The following is a 14,725-nucleotide window of genomic DNA, read 5'->3' on the forward strand; positions in this document are numbered from 1 at the left end:
CTTTTTGACCTACCCTCCTAGAGAAATGGAAATAAAAATAAACAAATGGAACCTAATGAAACTTAAAAGCTTTTGCACAGCAAAGGAAACCATAAACAAGATGAAAAGACAACCCTCAGAATGGGAGAAAATATTTGCAAATGAAGCAACTGACGAAGGGTTTATCTCCAAAATTGACAAGCAGCTCATGCAGATCAACATCAAAAAAAAAAAACCACCCAATCCAAAAATGGGCAGAAGACCTAAATAGACATTTCGCCAAAGAAGATATACAGATTGTCAAGAAACAAATGAAAGTATGCTCAACATCACTAATCATTCGAGAAATGCAAATCAAAACTACAATGAGGTATCACCTCACACCGGTCAGAATGGCCATCATCAAAAAATATACAAACAGTAAATGCTGGAGAGGGTGTGGAGAAAAGGGAACCCTCCTGCACTGTTGGTGGGAATGTAAATGGATACAGCCCCTATGGAGAACAGTATTGGAGGTGCCTTAAAAAACTAAAAATAGAACTACCATATGACCCAGCAATCCCACTACTGGGCATATACCCTGAGAAAACCATAATTCAAAAGGAGTCATATACCACAACTTTCATTGCAACTCTATTTACAATAGCCAGTACATGGAAGCAACCTAAGTGTCCATCGACAGATGAAAGGATAAAGAAGATTTGGCACATATATACAATGGAATATTACTGAGCCACAAAAAGAAATGAAATTGATTTATTTGTAGTGAGGTGGATGGACCTAGACTGTCATACGAGTAAAGTCAGAAAGAGAAAAAAAATACCATCTGCTAACACATATATATGGAATCTAAAAAAAAAAAAGGTCACAAAGAACCTAGAGGCAGGACGGCAATAAAGATGCAGACCTACTAGAGAATGGACTGAGGACATGGGGAGGGGAAGGGTAAGCTGGGACAAAGTGAGAGAGTGGCACGGACATATATACACTACCAAATGTAAAACAGATAGCTAGTGGGAAGCAGCCACATAGCACAGGGAGATCAGCTCAGTGCTTTGTGACCACCTATAGGGGTGGGATAGGGAGGGTGAGATGGAAGGAGACACAAGAGTCAAGAGATATGGGGATATATGTATATGTACAGCTGGTTCACTTTGTTGTAAAGAAGAAACTAACACACCATTGTAAAGCAATTATACTCCAATAAAGATGTTAAAAAAAAAAAGACAATACTCTTTCATAATAGATGAGAGAAGTCATTAACTAACCGCCCCCCTCCCAAAAAAAAAAAGCAAAAGAAAAAGCAGAGCAAGGTGAATACTAGATCACTCCACACAAGGTGAGTGCTAGATTACTACATATACAGCAAAGGCTGTGTGATCACGGGAAATGCTACTTAATTTCAAAAGTGTTTAAAGACATGTTCATGGAAGACATAACACTGAATTTTCTGAGCTAAGTTTCAGGTCGGGATAGGCAATTCCATGTGGTCAGATGGTTTAAATAAATGCAAGTTAAAAAGTATGGCTATGCTTGCTCATGAAACAATGAATTCCATGTGACTGTGACACTGAGAACTGGTGTGAACATGGAAGAGAAGACTGGGGGTGAAGGAAAGGCATGTGCATGTGGACTGGTAATTGGTATCTACAATGTGCCAACCATCATAATTTTCTTTCTAAGCCATAAAGAGATTGTAGAGATTTCTGAGTAGACAAGAGACATAATCAGATATTTATGTTTCAGAAAAGTTAATTACAGCAAAATGTAGGAAATATTGGAAGAAATAAAGATTGTATGGTGAACTTAGAAATAAAAATTTTTTTATTGAAGCATGGTTGATTTACAATAATGCTTTAGTTTCAGGTGTACAGCATAATGATTCAGTTGTGTTTTTCATTTTTTTGCAGATTATATTCCATTATATGTTAGTGCAAGATATTGGGTATAATTCCCTGTGCTATACAGTAAATCCTTATTGCTCATCTATTTTATGCATAGTAGTTTGTATCTGTTAATCCCATACTTCTAATTTGTCCCTCCCCCCTCATGCCTTTCCCCTTTGGTAATCATAAGTTTGTTTTCTATGTCTGTGAGTCTGTTTCTGTTTTGTATATAGGTTCATTTGTATTATATTTTAGATTCCATATATAAGTGATGTCAAACAGTATTTGTTTTTCTCTGTATGACTTATTTCACTCAGCATAATATTCTCTAGGTCCATCCATGTTGCTGCAAATGGCAATATTTCATTCTTATTTATGGATGAGTAATGTTCCATTGTGTGTATATACACACACAATCTTCTTAAGACCATTGTCTGTTGGAGTGCACTTGGGTTGCTTCCATGTCTTCATTATTGTAAACAATGCTGCTATGAACACTGGGGTCCATGTATCTTTCGAAACTAGAGTTTTCATAGTTTCTGGATATATACCAAGGAGTGATATTGCTGGATCACATGGTAGCTCTATTTTTAAGTTTTTAAGGAACCACCATACTGTTTTCCATAGTGGCTGAACCAATTTACATTCCCACCAGCAGTGTAGGAGGGTTCCCTTTTCTCCACACCCTCCCCTGCATTTATTATTTGTAGACTTTTTGATGATAGCCATTCTGACTGGTGGAGGTGATACCTCATTGCTGCTCTGAGCCATTTAGTACAGGTAATTTTTATTTATTTACTTAGAGCATATGCACTAGTTTTTCTTGAATATGTTTAGTTATAATATCTGTCAAGCAGTTTTTGAATGAGCGTGTAGCGGTCTGCATTCCCACAACTAGTATATGAGAGTTTGGTTGCTCCATATTCTTGACAACACATAGTTTTGTCCATCTTTCTAATTTTAGCCATTCTAATGGATAGTCATGTCTCAGTGCGGTTTTAATTTTAATTTTCCTTTACGTTACATTGATTTTCTTATAGTTTACGTGTTATTATCCATCATTTAACTTTCAATCTATATATGTTCTTAAGTGAGTCTCTTATAAAAAGTAAAAGAGACTTACACTCGACTTACACTCACAGGAGTTCTCACCTCGCAGCTGCACAACCTGGAGGAGTGGCTGCGCCTGGGCCTGGCCTAGTGCGAGCAGAGCAAGAAGCTCCTCACCAAGCAGGCCGGTGAGATCAAGTTACTCAAGGAAGAGTGTAAACGCAGGAAAAAGTTGATCTCCACCCAGCAGCTGATGACTGAGGCCAAAGCCAGCTACTACCAGTGCCGTTTCTGTGACAAGGCCTTTATGAACCAAGCTTTGCCACAAAGTCCTATTCAGTGCTGCCACCCTGAAGATTCCCATCTTGCAGAATATAAGACAAGGGTACAGACTGACAAGCTCCAGAATGAGACCGCCATGTTGAAGGAGCTCACCAAGTGTCAGCTAGAGGCTGCACAGCATGGCCATGCAATCAGATTCTCTAAGGAATATGAAATGTAGAAAACAAAAGAGGAAGAATTTCTGAAGTTATTCGATAGATGGAAAGAAGAAAAGGAGAAACTAGTTGATGAAATGGAAAAAGTCAAGGAAATGTTTATGATGGAGTTTAAAGAACTAACTTCTAAGAATTCAGCATTAGAATAGCAACTGTCAGAAGTCCAGAAGTCCAACATGCAGATCAAGTCAGGCACAGGCACGTTAAAAGATGCAAATGAGTTTAAAGAAGAACATCCTCAGCAACCCCAGGATTTCCAAAATGTGATGCAACTTCTTGATAGTCAGGAAAGCAAGTGGACAGCTTGAGTTCAGGCTCTTCATCAAGAACACAAGAAAGAGAAGAGCCTGCTCCTGTCTCATATAGAGAAACTTCGAAGCCTAATGATAGATGATCTAAATGCAAGTAATGTATTCTACAAGAAAAGGATAGAAGAGCTAGGGCAGAGGCTCCAGGAGCAGAAAGAGCCGATCATCACTCAGAGACAAAAGATTAAAGAGTTTACCAGTAAACCATTAAACAGTGTCAGTGAAGCCAGAGGGAATCCTTTAACCCGGCAAACTTTTGAATCTAAGCCAACTACCCCAACTGTACCTATGAATACCCCAGCACCACAGACTTTGGATGCTAAGTCAAGTCTAACAATGGCACATGAACAGGCATTCTCATTGCACATACTGGAACCAATAGAAGAACTTTCAGAAGAAGAAAAAGGAAAGGAAAATGAACAGAAATTAAATAACAAGATACATTTAAGGAAAACTGAAGAATAACCCTTCCCTCACTAAGGAAATAAGAACAGTCTTGGAGGAGAGATTGGTGGAGTTACTGGAAACCTTGCGGATTAACGCAGATATACGTGGTATTCCAAGTGACCACTTGAATAGAGTGCTAAGAACCATAGTATCAGCAAGACATGAGCGGGAATGACAAGTACCTAACATTCAGCAAATTCGTGAATTCCTTGAACGTCAGGTCACGCGTAAAATTGAGCAGGGAACACTACTGTCCACAGACAGGTACAGTGCTTCTCAAGTGGACACCCTTTCACCTGGAGAAATACCCAAAGCAATACATCTTCCTCCCAAAAGCAGACAGTTGGTTAGACAAAGACCTGTTTTTACTGATAGGACATCTGTTCCAAAAGTTAAGAAAAATATCACAGAAGATCATTTTCCCAGAAAGTCTTCAACTACTGCAACCCCTCCCTTCAGTTCAGAGGAAGAGCTGGACGATGAGGACCTCATCCAGGCCTATGCCTCGCCAGACTTACTTCCTGTGCTGTCATCTAAAAGCAACAAGAGTAGCTTTGGAAGGAGCACTGTCAAAAGTGACACTGACTGGACTGAGGGAGGTGAACTTAAGGACTCTGATATTTCTCCCAAGCCCACAGGAACCTCCATTAAAACATTAACTGGAAAAGTTGAAAAGACAGTTTCAAATCACAGAAATGTGAATAAGCCAGTTGGTGGGCTTAATGTTGCAGAGGCGTTCATCAAAAAAGAACAAAAAGATCTAAAGTGTGCAGATGTGGACGATGATGACTGGGACATATCATCCTTAGAGGAAGAGAAATCTTTGGGGAGAAGAATTGGAAGAGAACAGAAGGAACCTCCACCTGTGAAGAATGAGTCCAATTCTACTTAAGTGCCAAGTGCCTGGGGTGCAACTAACCTGAAAGGGCCAAAGGGAGAAGGACCTCAGGATGAATCCAGCACACTGAAAAGCAGCTTAGTAACCAAGACTGATTGGAGTGACTCTTCAGATGTGTAACTGTCACCCCACGCATCAGGAGGCCCTTCCAGACGCCAGCAGTATTGCAGTAGCGCAGTATTTCAGTACTGCCTACACGACTCTAATGCTCCTGCTTGGCAGTATCTCCTACAATAACAAGGAAGCTGACTCTCAAAGAACAAGAGTCCCTTTTGTGGCACCTAATGCAGTTATTAAAAAACAAATTGTCAACAGTATTTTAAAGGATATAAAGGTGTTTAAGACTGCTGCTGCTTAAAAATAATGTGTCACTGAAGTCACAAAAAGCTTTTCTTCAGAACGGTACTCTAGTGTTTAAGTGTATTTTTTTCAACTAATTTTTAAGTGAATTTTTTTTAAACTTATAGCAGGCTTTGGTTTGAATTAAAACCTTTTCTTATATCTTTCTTATGTATGTTGTCACGCTGGAAGTGTTTTATTATAAAGTTCTGTTAGTATCCTTAAAATTGAATTAGTGGAATCAGTGAAATCTTAAGAGTAGATTGCTTATTTTTCATATAGAAGTAAGTTTAGAGTTATAAAAATATAGCTAGGCCCATGTTAGATAACTACATTTTCCAGAAGTACTTTTACCATATGCAGCTTTGAGCCATTGTAAGCATGTTGTTTTATTTTAGAACTTTAAAAACTTTCTGTGGCATCATCTTTACCTTGGATATGTTATGAATAAAATGTAGCCAGTTTAAACGTCAGTTAAGTTATCATACTATGAACAGAATAGATTGAGTCAATACTGAATTCATATATGTCTGTAGTTTTTTTCACTTTTTTAAAATGCCCAACCCATATTCTAAAATACCTCAAAACTAAGTTTTATTCTTAACAATGACATTGTCAACAGTCAAAAAGTTCATATAAACTGTTTTCTGCATTTTTTATACTTTGTGGTACTATATGTACTCTGTTTCCCAAAAAAAGTAACATTTTAACTAAATGGTTTGTTGGATTTTGGATCTTTCTTCATGTTGTCAACCTTTCAAGTAAAGCCCTCCATTACAAAAAGAAAAAGTATAAAAATTAGGTCTTTTTCAATCTAATGAAAATCACTCTAGTTGGAGAATTTGGTCCATTTATATTTAAAATAATTACTGATTTGGCTGAAATTAAGTCTGCTATCTTGTTATCTGGCTATCCCATCTGTTCTTTGTTTATCTTTTTTTATCTGGCTATCCCATCTGTTCTTTGTTTATCTTTTTCTATCTTCTTTTAATCAACTTTTTATTATTCCCTTTTACCTTCTTTATTGGCTTTTTAACTATATATTTTTGTAGTATATTTCTGGTGGTTAGCAACTTGCAGCTTCATGAATAATGTAAGACTTTTAATATTATAATTTTATATACCCCTCAATCCTTTCCTATTAAGATTGCCATATATTTTACTTCTACATATATTATAAATCCGTCAACATATTGATATCACTAATTGCTTTAAAACGTTAGTAACCTTATTTTTTTTTTAACATGTATTTCTATCCTTTGTGGAGAACTAGCAGGTAGGCAGGGAGAACTAACTCTGTTCTGCATATAGGGATTCTATGAATTCCAAGCCTATGAGTGATCTTTCTTGACAGAAACAAATTTCCTCCACCCATGAAAGGCCTGCTTCTCTGCCAGCACAGGCTCAGACTTGGCAACACTCCCAGCTGCCCTAGACTGCTGACCCTCTTGGAAGGGCTTGTTTTTCGCTAGAATTTATTTCCTTTAGATCTCTTTGCATCCAAAGCTCTTCAGTGTGTTGAAAAAATATGATGTTTTTAGTCTATCTTTTTATTTTTTACAGTAGGAACAATGTAATAGGATGTGGAAACATAAATGTTTTATATAAACTATTTATATCATGACTTTTATGCAAAATATTCAAGTAATATTGAATTCTGTCAAAATATTACTATTAGTTATGAAGGATACATGGTAACTTCATAAAAAACTCCAAGTTTAGTGATATATTCAAGATACACAATGTATAGTCATTTATCAGAATGTTTACGTTATTACCATAAGGAATAAATGTTGTATGTCCACAAATGTCTCAAAATTCTTCTTAGGATAGAATATGGTAACATATGTAAAACGCTTTGCAAATTATACAAGCTTTGTGCGTGCAAATTATTATAGTGAACTAAAATAAAATGCTAATTACTTTTGGAAATGAGGATAGATATGACATAGGAGGTCTTTATGGGACTGAAGATTTTATATATAAATACACACATACACAGTTGACCCTTGAACAATGTGGGGTTTAGAGGTGCCAACCCTCTGCAAAGCTGAAAATCCATGTATAACTTTACAATCAGCCCTCATATTCGAGGTTCTACATTCACGGATTCAACCAATCAGGGTCATGTAGTACTATAACATGTATTTATTTTAAAAAATCCACATATAAATGGACCTGTACAGTTCAAACCCATATTGTTCTATATATAGAGGGAGACAGAGAGAGAGAAAGAGAAACAGAGACAGAGAGAGAGAGAGACTGAGGCAGAGGAAAGAATAGTTACTACGTCCCAGGCTTGATTTATGCTTGTTACACAAACTAATTCACCCTTAGCACAGTCTGATCTCAGAGATAGGCACCGTTATTTTCCCCATTTTACAAATAAGAAAAATGAACAGAGGTAACTTATGCAACTTGCCTAAGATCATATAACTAGAAACTGAGAAAAAGGATTTAATCTAACTGTAGAGCTGTCTCTATTAATCATTCTGCTATACTTTCTAAAGTTCTTTCTGGCTCTGAGAGCCTATGATTTTATAATGAAAAACAAAATAAGTTAACCTAAGATATAAAAAAAATCCTTTATTGAGTATAAAAGGTGAGAAATGAAGGGAGAGAAAGAAACAATAGAAGGGATTCCCTATAACTTCTAATACTAAAGGCACATAAACACACACACAAGCGCGTGCACACACACACGCACACACACGCACACACACACATATCCCAAGTCATGATCAAAATGAAATTTTCATTTCATCTGAATCCTTCCAATTACAGCTTGAATATCCCTGAAGGCCACACCTGAGAACAACACTTTAAAAAAAAAGGACAGTACCTACACAAATATGTACTTTGTACATATACAAGGTATATAGTTCTTTTTATTAAAATAGAGATAAAAAATTAAAAAGAAAAACACAGCAGGGTCCTCAGGAGGATCTTGAGCTGATATTTAGGATTCAGATTATACACAGAGCTATAAGACATCTGAAATGAGCCAAGAAACCAGGGAAATGAAACATTAAACCTTTTAAAAGACACAGTTTAAGAAATCAGGGCCAGTTTGTCTAGGGTACCATATTAAGTATAGAATCTGTTATTGCCATCAAGACAATTACGCTGAGAACACTCTAGTTATTCTTCATCTTTCATGAAGGAATAGGACATGAATTGTTTAGGTCAAATTTCAGGAAGTCTGTTTAACAGTAGAGTAAGTTACCAAAAAAATTTGTGAATTTATATGCAGTTGTCCTGCCTGATCCATAAAGACAAAACGTGGGTGAGCAGATAGGAGTTCAGTTTTGCAATGAGTTATCAGAGACCACAGATACAATAAATAAAGATGGATAGATGTGGAAAAAGGACAAACGCATGCTCAGTTATTATTACCTTTGAATTGAAAGGCTAAAAACATCTTAATTCACAAGACTTTATGATTAACTTAAATTATTAAAAATGATCATTTTTTTTTCCTTCGGGTTAGTGGCTCAGTGTTTGCCCTAAAAATTTTCAAACTCCCCATTTTATAGTGTAAAAGTTCTACTGATACGTGAAGTTACTACATTCACTCAGGCCTAACCAGGACCACAAAGGTAAAAGAAAGAACTAGCTGTAGCTCTGCATAATAAATGAAGAGGAATATCAAGTTAACACGAGAGGTTTGGAGCGGGAACATGGCAGACCTAGATACGGAGACGAAAATGGGAGAAAGGTCTAGATAAGAAATTCCAAGAATATACTGTTAGAATTGGGCTGGAGAAATTCCTTCCGATGGGAATAAATGAGGAAATGCAGGACAGTGGTGTCAAAATATGTACGTACCTATGAATGTGTATAAGAATATTTTGCTACCCTCGTTTGATATAATTCTCTCATCTCCTCCACGTAACAGCCTTGAATGAATGGTGCTTGGCGTGTGATGGGAGCAGAAATGAACTCCCTGCCAGAGAGAACTGAGGTGGAAAAAATTCAAATTGTTCTGGGGCAGAGAGAGGAAGAGCATTCTTTCTCTTACTCCCCAGTGCCTTACAAATATATTGTTATTCTGAAAGCAAATGCATTAGGCATATAAAAATTTTGGTACGGGTTGGGTTTTGTAGGGAGCATTCCTGCTATCCACAGGAATTAAAACTCAGTATACTTGTCCCCTGCCCTGTAGTGGATAGTTAGGTGTGTAGGAGATACACATTTTTGCTTGAACAAAGGAAAAGCACAGGGATAAGAATACAAAGTTTATGGTTTTAATTGTCAGTTCTTGCTGTTAATACACACTAACTTTTTATAAACATATAATTTGTTAGGGCCACAGTCTCCTTGACTGTAGAATAAAATATTTTAAACTTAGAATTTAAAAGATGACTTTATATGCATGTCAATTTGACCTTCAAAATAACCTTTGGAGTTGTGCGAATCCCCACAGAACAGGTTATCATTAGCCCATTGTACAGATGTGAAATAACATCTGGGAAGCTAAGAGATTTGAGCATATTCCATAGCTAATATGAAATAGGGCTGGGAAGGCTAGGACTCTTCACTCCTGGTTTTCTGATTATAAGTCCACTTTTGTTTATGCATTGCCCAATTTCTCTGCACTCTTTAAAATTTACCTAGTGCTATCACACAGAGAATTGCTGCTAGCAAGTTCAGTTAATTAAACAGGTTTTGTAATTCCATTGAGAAGTTCTAACAGTAATTGAAGATTTTATATTTCCATTCAAGTCTCCATTTATTCTATAAAAATAATTATACTGAAAACATACCAGGTTTTCATGAACCACTCTTAATCTACTTTTTGTTCCTTATCATTGCCACTTACCAACCACGACTTGACTGCCTTAAAAATCTACATGCTACCTTATGTGCATATTCCTTTGCACACACTATGCTTTCCATCACAAAAGGTCTTCTCCTGATTCATGTGAATTCTTACTCATTATCCAAAACTGGCCTGAATATCAATCCCCGCAGAAGCCCTTTCTAATCTTAGTGATTCCTGGAATAGTCAACCATTCCCTCATCTGAGCTGCTATTTTATCTGAAGCAAAATTCTATTCTTGACTTTAATATATGGTACCTTATTTGCCTATAGGTCTGGTTTTGTGAGCAGGGACCATATTGTATCCTCAAAACTTGGAGTAGTACATTAGTGAAGGGCTCCTACTGGAGTCTCAATAAATGTTGATTAAATTGAATTGAATTGAAATACTCCAGATTTTAGCATAGAACTTAAAATTCTCATATTCCAGTAATATTCAAATTAGAACCTTTACTGAGTCAGCAACATATACCATCATGACACATACTGCAAAATGATGTTATGATTTAAACTTGAATTACAAATTAAACTCAAATTTTAAAAGTACTTGTTTCATCAAAATTCAGGGATCCCACAATAGCCCCAATATGTAGGACATTTTAGATGAACGGTACAGAGAAGCTTCAGAACACTTTAACCTATGCAACTTGCCACAGATCCAGTAAGTGTTTCTCAACCCTTCTCAAAACAAAAGGTTGCGTGGTCTTAGTGCTGAAGATGATAAATGTATGCAGAAAACACGGGGTAAAGTAGGATGGTGCTCTAGCTCTGTCTTTCCACTGACCCATCTCTCAGCAATTTTCACCACCAGACAGAAGGAAGCACCTCTGCCTGTTTCCTTTCGCTGTATAAACAATGCATGGAAGGAGTCCCTTACCTTCTCTGCTGTGTCACTTTTTTTTCAGCTCAATTTGTCTAATTAGAATCATTGAGAAGAAATGTAAAGTTTTCATAAAATAGAGGCATAAGTTTCATAGGTGTGAGCAAAACAGAAATAAATCTATGTATATTCAAATTTTTTATATTAGGTAGATCTTATTGTAATAAAAATGATGCTTGTCAAGTCTTGATCTTAAGGAAATTTTTCATCTTGGGTATAGGACAAGAGATTATGTGATGGTTCTGAGATTATCCTCGTGGCTCTGTCCAGGCCTCCCCAACATGGAGAGCACCGCCGGGGTGGGAGCCCCAGCCTCAGCCAATTCACGGAAATAGCTTTTCACTCAATGGTATATATAGGTAAGTAAACATAGACACACACGCACACATTATATTTTATCATTTCCAGAGGCTTTTTCTAGTCATAGTTACAGTGATGTTGTTCAAAGTTTACTGGGCAGGGAACACACATGGTTACCTTTTCAACCTTTCTAATTTTTATTGGGTCCTAAGCTCCCACATCTTGGCCTTCAGGCATTTTTCTCATTAAAGCCCTCCTACCTTCCAGTCCAACAAAAACTAGACTTCGGATATGAATTTTTTAAAGTAACCACTGGAAAAGAGGCTTCAATTACATTGGCCCAACCAGCAATCTGTGGAAGTGCACGCGAATTGCTCAGAGACAATGTCCTGCCTTTTACCTTGCAGTCACGAGTTGGAGTCAAGCAGAGATTAACAGTGTCCAAGGGTTGTTATCATCTGGTGATCACTTGGGAGCTGAGATGAAATAAATTGCTAGTATCTTGCATCTACTTGCTGAGGTTGCCTGGTTCAGGCTATTTGGGGGACCAGAGCCAAATCTTAGCTGCAGTGGGTACTCTAAATAGGAGTCTCTGTGCAAAGAGCAAATTCTAAATAAACCACATATTATACTTCTTCTTGAATTAATGGAAGATATCCTCTCAGACAAGGTTGGAAGTAAGCTGGGGAGCTGTGAGTGTGGGAAATGGGCAAAGTCTGCTATTCAAGACGAAAGGCCTCTAAGTATTTAAATTTAAATTCTATCCTGGGTCCTCTACAGGAGATAAATACCATCTGGTCTTGAATTCCTCTCCTGGATAGCACAGTCTGACTCAGTCAGAAGGTCCCACCTCCCTTATCTATTGTTTCGTCCACTTTGACAGTCATTAAACTTTAAGGAAAATGGAAAACTTTTCAAAAGAAAAATTTGGGAACATAGGCATGGTTGGAATGTGCACAAGCATTTACATATGTGCAGAGAGAGAAGAGAGAAGCAATTCACATTAAATTTTCTGAATGTTTAATTAGGGCCAGATAATATTTTGTTATTATTGTTGTTATTGTTTTATTTTGATTAAAGAAGCTTTTGGGTATGAATCATTAAAGTATTTGCCTATATCTTCTACTTGACATTTCATGCATAGATACTATTAAAATAAATCTTGTCTACTTCATTTATTAATTTAATATGTTATACATAAACTGACTCGTGGATAATAATTCAAAAAGGCCTAACTAGGTAGAACTTAGAAATAAAAGGGACTTCTAAGATTATTTTGTTTAAAGAAAATTCAAGGTTTCTAAAAGTTAAGGGTAGACTGAAATTTTACAGGGCTGCCATCTTGTCCAATTGTTACAAAGAACTACGAAAGTTTCCATCTCCAAGTTCATCCTTCATTTGCAACCTATGCATTATAAAAACCAATGGCTCTTAATTTTGGGTGTTTACAAGCACTTTTGGGAATCTGGTGAAAGCTATGGCTCTTCGGCCCAGAAAAAATACGCTTAACACACAAACCAAAGAAATTTTCACCCAACTGAGGGAATGCCCCCATCTTCTAAAATCTATCCATGGACAACCAACCCCCAAAGGGTATTTGAACCACAGGTTAAGAATTCCTGAAAAAGATATCAGCTCAGGCAACTTCCAGTAAGAGTGTGTACTCCACATCATTATCAATACATATGAAGAAAACAAAAAAAGGCAAGAAAGCAATGTGCCCTCTTAAAATGGGCAGAAATCAAGATTATTGGTTTAAGTAACCCAATTATTTGTCCTTGAAAATGGTGAATACATGTTTGTACCAAGTTTTCCACCTCTCCTCCGTCTCAAAATTAGAGGGCCTTAGAGTATGGTCAATTTTAAGACCAAACAAGGCTATGATTTTGGTAAAAGATAACTAACAAACAGACTGAGTTCCTGTAAGCCTTCTAAAGCTTCAAGTGGCCAACTCAGATGAAAACTAAAAATAGGATCAACTTAATCAGCAAGAGCTGTTGAAAAATGAATTTCAGTTAGAGGCTTGGATCAATTTAAAATTTAAAAAAATTAATGTGATTCTTCTGTCCAAAATTACATTTCATTTTAGACATATATTACGTCTATACGTTAGACATATACTATGTCTATACGTTAGACATATGTTACGCCTATACGTTAGACATATACTATGTCTATACGTTAGACATATATTATGTCTATACGTTAAACATATATGTTGGACATATATATATATATAATTGCCCAAAATATCTGCTTCCCATTAAAAAAAAATCTCACCACTTCCACAGCAGTAAGAATGGATGAAAATTTCCAACTAAGCATAACTCAAAAGTTATCAAATTCGTTTAGATTAGTGGCCAAGAAGAACTCGGGGGAAAGCTTTACATGTGCACCCTTAGAGCTCAAAACTCTAACTCAAAATTCATTTTAGACCATTTCGTTACTCAGTCGTCAAAACGTACCTCAACCCGCAGTATCTCGCTGCTCCACGAACCAGCGGGCAAGGCCTCGAGTTGGAACGGGAAGCCACTACCAGCCAGCGGCCCGAGCCCTCGGCCCCGGGGGAGTGCACTTCCGGGACGCCGGGTGGGTGCACTTCCGGGACTCCGGACGGTGCCGGCTACGCCTCATGCACACTCGGTTCTGGGGTGCTAGCCCAGGCCCGGCGCCGGAGGCAGGGGTTACGCCAGGTCGTGGGCTCTAAGGACAAGCCTGATTCAGTTCCCGCGTCTCTCACCACAAGAAGTTTGAGGGAGGAAATTTGGACTTTGGAGTCGTCCCAGCATGGGGCTGCGGTCCAGGCCTGCGGCGAGAAGAGCGCCCGGGTCGCTCTTGACCCAGGGGAGTCGTTGCCTCCCGGCGTTGTTAGGCTCACACCCCCGTCAGATCCTCGTAAAGACCAGGTATGTGGTGGGAAAAGGAGGAGCACGCTAACCGCGGGCTCCCGGGCCTCCCCTGCATCCGCGAGGAGGAGCACTGCCCCGTGGAACACGCGGCGCCAGCTGCGGCCTGGAGCCTTGCTCGGGGCACCGTGGGTTTGAGGCCCACTTCTGGGGCTGGTGCACGTGGGCGGCTTGGGTTGCGGGGTCATGCGCTCAATGTCCCACGCAGCTGGTCTGTGAGCTGCCTCTCAGCCACCCCAGTGACTCCCGGCCGCGCTTTGTACTCTCTCCGCCCTCTGCATTCGCAGAATGACCTTGACCCAGGGATGCCAGCCCTGGGCTTTGGGAGTCTTCCGCTTAGGGTGAAAGGTGGGGATGGAGAATGGGAACACGGTGCACTTGGCACATTTTTCGTTGAAACCCGGAACCCACTC

The 14,725-nt window shown here is 38.3% G+C and overlaps 1 pseudogene; it reads left to right on the plus strand.

Annotated features, from left to right (window-relative positions):
• LOC111177939 (cilium assembly protein DZIP1 pseudogene) overlaps nucleotides 1-6,060 on the plus strand; it is a 151,234-nt pseudogene extending 145,174 nt beyond the window's left edge.
• Nucleotides 6,061-14,725: the final 8,665 nt, after the last annotated feature.

The sequence above is a fragment of the Delphinapterus leucas genome, chromosome 2, assembly GCF_059928025.1.
Source record: "Delphinapterus leucas isolate spDelLeu-1000000601 "Yukka" chromosome 2, BTC_Dleu_Yukka2, whole genome shotgun sequence".
Taxonomy (NCBI): domain Eukaryota; kingdom Metazoa; phylum Chordata; class Mammalia; order Artiodactyla; family Monodontidae; genus Delphinapterus; species Delphinapterus leucas.